The sequence below is a fragment of the Serinus canaria genome, chromosome 2 (assembly GCF_022539315.1).
Source record: "Serinus canaria isolate serCan28SL12 chromosome 2, serCan2020, whole genome shotgun sequence".
NCBI classification, from domain to species: domain Eukaryota; kingdom Metazoa; phylum Chordata; class Aves; order Passeriformes; family Fringillidae; genus Serinus; species Serinus canaria.
In genome coordinates, this window is record NC_066315.1 from 144,234,491 (window position 1) to 144,241,870 (window position 7,380).

Below are 7,380 nucleotides of genomic sequence, written 5' to 3' on the forward strand. Positions count from 1 at the left end.
GCTTTGCATGGGACAGAGGCTGTCCAGGTGGATGAGTGTCACTCTGTCATGGCCAGAGGTCTGTGTATGGCATCAATCCAGGCTGGCAATAGGGCTGTAGGAGGTAAAACAAGGGGACCACCACCCCCCTTGCCTTGCCTGCTGTAATTAGAGATGAGGCTTTCCAGCCTGATTGTCACGGTATCTTGGGCCAAGTTATCAAGGCCTGCAGTCCTTGTCCAGGTAATGTTCAGACAGACCTCTCCCTCAACTCAGAGGGATGGGAAAATGTGAAGTCAGGGTGAAGAGCCAACTGCCTTTTAACCACATTTCCTCCTTGAAATCGACTCCCCCCTGCGCTTGTGTGACGGATGGCTGCTGGCACTCGAGTCAGCACACAGCAGGAGGGACAGCTGGAAGTCTGCAGGACACAGTCCCATTTTCCTTGGCCCCTCCTGGGGGAGACAGATGTGTTTGCAAAGCAGCTGTGGCTGAATCCTGCTCCAAAAGGCAGGCCTGGCTACGGGCTGCAGGGTTTGACCAGTCAGACCCTTCTCAGCTGGCCAAGAGTTTTGTGAATGCATCACCTGTCAGAGCTGGGCAGATGGCAAATTTTACTGTTTCAATTTGTCTTATATTTCAGTATGCCCTTAACTTTTTAATTTGACTGCTCTAATAAAATAATCAAATTTTATGAGGCTTGCTTTTTCTGCTTGGTAGGCAAACATCACAGATATTGAATTGCAGTGCAAAGACAAATACTTGGGATCATCAAGATATCCTGTATCCATAGTGATCCATTTATAATGCATTAAAGCTATAGTGCTATAGGCTAGTTTAACTGTTTAAACACATTATGAGGAATGTGCCAGGTAACTCCATCTGGGAATGACAGATATTTCAGGAAGTGATGTGCTCAGGGAGCATAAAAAGCAAAATAAGTTGTCATGAATGGTTTTAATAGGTGATCTCAGATTTTGGCATCCTGAAGGCAACATTAATTTAGTCTTCCAACTATTTTGTTTTATTTACTGCTCAACTTTCTTGAAAAAAAAATAATTTGAAGGGACACATTTCTTGCTAAAGACAGAGTTTGTTTTCCAACATACAAACTTACTGGAGACAAGGAGCAAATCTTTACCTTTATGTTCTATGAAATAGGAAAATCATTTTGCAGTAATTTTTGCTCCCTTCTTTTGGTGGAAATATTTATTAACAGGCTTGGAGCCCTGATGGACCCAGGCAAAGCTTAACAATGTCTGACAAGCCATTCACAGTAAAACTGGTTAATGTCACCTTCACTTAGCTGAGATGATTTAGCTTCTCTTGCCCCTTAGCCCATTATGTCAAAGAGGTAACAATAAATACCCAGGAAATAAAAATTAGCCTTAATTCTGTGTTCAAATGGAAGCAATGCAATAAACAAAACCGGTTCATTTTCTATACACTGCTAAAACCTGGAAACCTTTTTCCAGCAAAACTCCATATTGGATAGACTACTTAATCCCACAGCATTTACTCAGGAAAATGCCCACAGGGCTGGAGCTCCCTAATGCACAGGAAAAGTCATATATAATTCTCTCTTCTGAATGATGCTGGAAAGCCTTTGCAGGTTCATTGAATCTATTTCTGTCACATAGGTTTCTCTTCCAGGTATATAAAGAAATTGTAATTAAAGACAGCCAAAAATGTCCCAAATTAATTACCCTAACTCTGTTGTCTTCAAAGATGTGAGTGGAGAAAATAGAAGAAACAGTGAATGAACAATAGACATCATGAACTTTAGCTCCTAATTTTTTTGCCAGTCCTTGTAGGGAGAACTTTCAAAAGAAACTGCCCTATTAAAAATAAGCCCATATTTTATGCCAATATGTTTTGTTAAAAACATATTTCTATGCTTACCATTGATAATTTAAATATTAATAAATGGCAGAAGTAACTAATTATTATTATAATTAAGTAATCACTGTGATATTGAATTCAGTTGTATCCAAAAGAAGGTATCCTAAGGCTACCACAGATTTAAAACCCGTATTGAATATTACTTATCTCTGATTGCCAGAATTATGTGATTTATCTGTACAGGAAAACATAATCTAAGTGAACAGGATGTGGTTTCCAACCAGAGATTCCATTATATTAAATCAAAATTGCATTTTGCTTGGTTACAGGAAAAACATGAATAAAATTCCCATTCAGCCTTGCATTGCTTTTCCAGGAATGCTGTAAGTGCCATGTCCTAAATGTGAAGTTTATTTTCCCCAGATTTTGAGGTGTTGGTATTTTCTCACAAATCATATACTTGGAGTTGGGCAGAGACCAGAGGATGTGATGATGAGATAAAATTCCTGAGGAAAGGAAGGGTTTTTTCCACTTAGGGGCTTTTATATATCTTTTTCTGCACTATTTTTGGAAGAGAAAAACAGAACTTGTAGGGTTTTGCCACAGTTGTGGCCTGTTTGTAGAACTCTTTCCCAGATCATTATATTAACTGCTTTATGTAATTAATAACATATTCACGTTAGAGTTGGAATCTAGTTTTTGCTTTTGTGGCAGGAATTTATCAGCATGTTGTTTTTTTATCTAATCCGCTTCTCTGAGATATTTTTTCAGTATTCTCAGGGGCTTATATAAGGTGAAATTCTATCAAATAGGTCAAATCCCTTTTTTTTCCCTGTAACTACTTTTAAGCTTGATTCTGCACAATTTTATGTAAGTAGCCCTGGAAGATGATATGAATTTTTGTCAGAGGCTTTCTTTTCTGAAGCTGTGTCTGTAACCACGAAAAGTTTCCAAATTAATATCCATGTTTACTCCCAAAGCAGTCACATGAGTAACTCCTTATGGCATTTTATGACTGTGCTGCATTTATGTAAATTATTGAATAGTCAGTTTAATAACAGAAAATAAAGCACTTTCAAGGACACAACTCAGAAAAAGAGGTCCAAGTTCTTAAAGATGGCTGAATTTCCCACCCCTATGAAGACACATAACAGGATGGGATTAACCAATCTGAAAGAACCCTTCCTCATAACTCTCTGGATATAAAGATTAAAACTCTCTAAAAAGAATTCTTTTAACAAGTCTCTTAGGTGTTTATACTGCTTCAAGAAATGATCCTGCATTGGGATCTCATCTTCCATTTGGCTGCTTCCAGCACTCAAGCTCTTTTGTCTTGATGCAGAGTAGACTGCACTCCAGGTAATGAAAGGAGGGGCAAAGGAGCAGTTTTGTCACTTGTTTTTATGGCTAGTGGTAATAGTCATTTCCTAGAAGCCCCTCTCTAGCATTCTGACTGAAGAGGGCACAAATATTCTAAATTTTGTTTGGTAGCAGATTTCCAAAACAAAAAATAAGATCATATCTATGATATCATGTCTTTGATTGCCCTGTTTGTCCAATGAAATTTGTCTTATTCTTTGATAAAACCAGGCAACCACAAACTGGTTTGTTTGCATCCTGACCAAATATGTCAGAATTTATGAGTTGACATTTGCATTCTATTTGCATCCTTCTCATTAACAGTTTCTGTTACAGATTGTGCATAAACCACAAAACATTAAAATGTTTGCATGCATTTTTCAAAAGATATAAGGAAAAGAAATAGTAAGGAAAGTTAGAGCACAGTTGGATTCTATAAAAACTGCTTTTTAGAGTCTTTCCTCAATGCACTCTTCTGTAATAAATATTATTTTATGAGTCTTCTAGGGTCATATAATAAATACGATAAATAAGACTTCTGTAATGAATATTACATTATTACCCTTCTAGGCATTTGGATTGTTCCTGTGAGATAGTTAGCTGAAAATTTCTAGAATATCTCAACAGTTAATGAAACAAACATTATAAGCAAGAAAGTTGTTCAGCTTGCAAACATCATATTTTTAATTTTTTCTTTACACTTCATAACACTGTATTTTCACTTTTTTTTTTACACTGCAGAAAAGTTCCAGTAAGACTGCAATGACCTGACAAAGAAGACAAAATTATAAAAGGATAAGTAGTTTGGGTTTTTTATTTTTTTTGTGATGTAATTGAGTTCTTTCCTTGGGAGAAGAATCATTCAGAAGAAACTTTTTTATTGAAATTGTTTCATTGCAGATGTGAAGCAGCAAAAAGCTCCAGGGGACTTGTATTTTTATGTTGTTCTCAATGATATGAGCAGTAAGAGAGAGAAATTATCATGTGGTTTATGGGATAAAGGGGTTAACTGGGGAGCTAAACCAGGTAAGAGAACAAGGTTGCTCCAGGGCTGGGACCACGGTGGGCAAGAGTGAGTTGATTGAGTGGATTTGGAGATTGTGTTCTCTCCTTTTTCCTGAGATATTCTAAAGAGTCATGTTTCCAGAAATGTTGCCTGCCAGTGAATAAAGAAGGGAATCTTGTCCAGGGCTGTCAGCCCAGTGCTTCCCATGAACAAAGTGTGTGATTGCTTTGCCATAACAAAGAACTGGATTTGGGCTTCACCAAGTTCCTCCATGTCTCTTCTGGCACATTTCAAAACACAAATCAGCTGCTCAGTCCTGCCTTTCTTTCCATCCTTACCTCTTCTAGAGGTGTAACCACAGGAGAACAACAACAGCCCTGAAGGCTGGTGCAGGTGCTTACCAGATCACCACACTCATTCTCAGTGCCTGCTTACAGACCTGACCTTCACTGGAAGAGCTGGGTGAACATTTCCCAGTCACCAGAGCAAACAATCAGCAGAGGTAGGTTGATTTCTGCCATTTATTGTATCTATTTTTCTCATGGTATGTGGGGTAATTCCACATCACAAAGAAAGAGGGAAAACCAGGATGCTGTGGTCTCATAATAACTTGCTGCATCCAGCAAACAGAAGATATAGCACAGAGATGTCCCACTCAGCTCAGTTTGAGGGAGGAAAAAATGCAACACACCCAAATAAGAGACCTCAACACTGTTTTGAGGGAGGATAACCATGTCTGATCAGCAGAAACTAATATTTTAAAGTTGCTTGGAGGTGTGAATCCAAACAATTTTTCAAGATCTGCTGCTTTTCCATGATGACCTCATATTTGAGGGCAAGTCCACCAGTTCTGATTTCCATGAGGTGAAGGTTCAATCCCATAGCTGGACATTAGATGAATGTAGGGTTTATGTATTACTGCAGATAGTAAATGGTTTGGCTGTTTTGGTGAAGACTCAGTTTGCAGCTGGTAAAAACCCTGAGCATTGCTGCAGAACCTCTAACATGTTCTCAGGCCTGTTTTGGAAAGGAGAAGGTTCAATGAGGAGACACTGGACTGTGGTATAACAAGAATTCAGAAGGTTTAGCTGAATTTATGACTGCTGAAGGTTTTTAAAGGATGCAGCCATCCCACTTGGTACCAGGCCAGACTTACCCCTATATTACTCCATTGACTTAAACACACAGAAATTTGACTCCCTGTTAATGAGACTGGATTTTTCCCATAATATTCAGTTCTGCAGCTCCCCTCTGAGTGCCAGGAGGAATGTGTCTGGTGCTGGGAAGAGTACAGGACATGTTGGGTTTGCCTGGAATGACTGTTTTGGTTGATCATTGAGTGTTCTTATGTCTCCTTGCTCTTGCATTCAGCTTCATCTCTCAGAAGATGTGACTTGAGATTTTGTATACACTCACAAGAAATCTGTAACTGCAGACTCAAAACTCCTGAAAACTCAAAGCTTTCTTACATAGATTTTATAAAAAAACCCAAATGAGAGTCATGGGAAAATGGTCTTTGGAATAATACTGCTTTCTGACAAGATGTGTTTTCTTGGGAGAATGGTGAATTATCTCTTATATTTTCTAAGGCATTGGCCTCACTGGTGATGTAGCACATACAGCCACCATTCTCCTCACTGAGTAGGGAAGCCACCATTTCATTTATTGCTGTGATTTATGTTATGTTGTGTTATTTTTCAAAGCCCAGTGTCCAAAGCTTTCTAATTCTCCTAATTTCAGAGTTCAGCATAAAAGCATGAAAAGCCAAGGGCTGCAAAACCAAAAGAAAACTGTCAAGAAGAGGGGAAAAAAAACAAAGACAGAGAAGAAATGTTGTTCAAGTGTAGTTCAACTTTACCAGATAAACCAGGGGGACTAAATGACTTCCAGACGGATTTGAAGCCCCCAAAATTCACAGGTGAAGAGAGAATGAAGACCCACATGGTTCTGCACACCTCAAGTCCCTTTCCCAAAGGGAGTTGCAGGCTTCTTCTGACCCTGGACACTTCTTGAGGGGGCTCAATCTCCCCTAAGGTGTGGAGGAGAGCATTCCCTTGGCTGATACAGCTGCCTCCAGCCACAATTCACATTTCTGAGAAACCACATGGAGGGCACAGGGACTGCAGAGCCATTGCTCAATGTATTGAGGAAAACTTTGACAGAAGACAGTAAAACAATAATGATGTGGGTGTGGATGATAATGAAGACTACACTTACAAATTAGCACATCTCCCTGAAGTTTCCTAAGCCCTTGGACACCTAAAGATGAGGAACTGCTTTCTATCATGAGGGTGATTGAGAAACTCATGTGTGGCTGACCAAGAAATTTGATTTACTTCACTATCTTAGTTGTTCAAGAAGCCCAGAAGAAATCAACGAGTAGTGCAGAAGCTGAAAAACCAACAGCTGAGCTCAGAAAACAGGATCTGACTAAATTGCACCACATCAGACCCTAAACTCCTATTAACTTCCCAACCAGAGCATTAAGTTTTCCAACCCTCTCTCATCTCCAGTTATTATTTTCAATTCTCTATGGTGAAGAGAAAATGGTGAAGATCTGGACATTTTTACATATCAAGCATCTTCTGATTTCTGATTAGGGCATCATCACTTTTCAGAGAATCTCAGTTCATCCTAGTTTTTGAAAATTACCTTGAAAAGAACAAAAAGTTATTCCAGAATTTTCATCATAATCCAAGTTTAGAAGTACCTTTTTTTCAAATAAGTACAGCTTTTTTTCTGAGTACAGCTTTATCTATCAGACTGAATGTAGAGGCAGGGTTCTTGTGCAAAGAACATCTCACAGTATGGCACCCTTGCCCAAACTTCAGGGCAGGAGTATGAAACTATACTTAATTCTGACTCTCATTTTTATTCAAATGATGAATAGGAAATCAACACTATATACTGTGCTTCAGGGTATCTTCATCATAAGACTATTTGTATCCAGAAGTGTAGATAAACTAAACCTCAATTAACCAAATCTGGTTATAATCCTTCCCTATGGGCACTCAGCATATTTAAAAAGAGGTAGCACTGTAACTTGGTAATTTAGCTAAAAAAGAGCAATAAAACTGTCTGCTTAAGAAGAAAAAGCATAGCTAATGGTCTCTGTCTGCTGGATTCCTGAAATCTTCTGGACTGCCCTAAGTCTTTATTGCATCAGCCTCACTGATTTCATGTTCCAGGGTTGG

General features: G+C 38.8%; 1 long non-coding RNA gene across 1 annotated transcript; it reads left to right on the forward strand.

Moving 5' to 3' along the window:
• Window positions 1–3,928: 3,928 nt before the first annotated feature.
• Window positions 3,929–6,693, forward strand: LOC127059235 (uncharacterized). The gene is made up of 3 exons (XR_007776870.1): window positions 3,929–4,206; window positions 4,534–4,688; window positions 5,927–6,693. It is a non-coding gene; the product is annotated as an uncharacterized LOC127059235 (long non-coding RNA).
• Window positions 6,694–7,380: the final 687 nt, after the last annotated feature.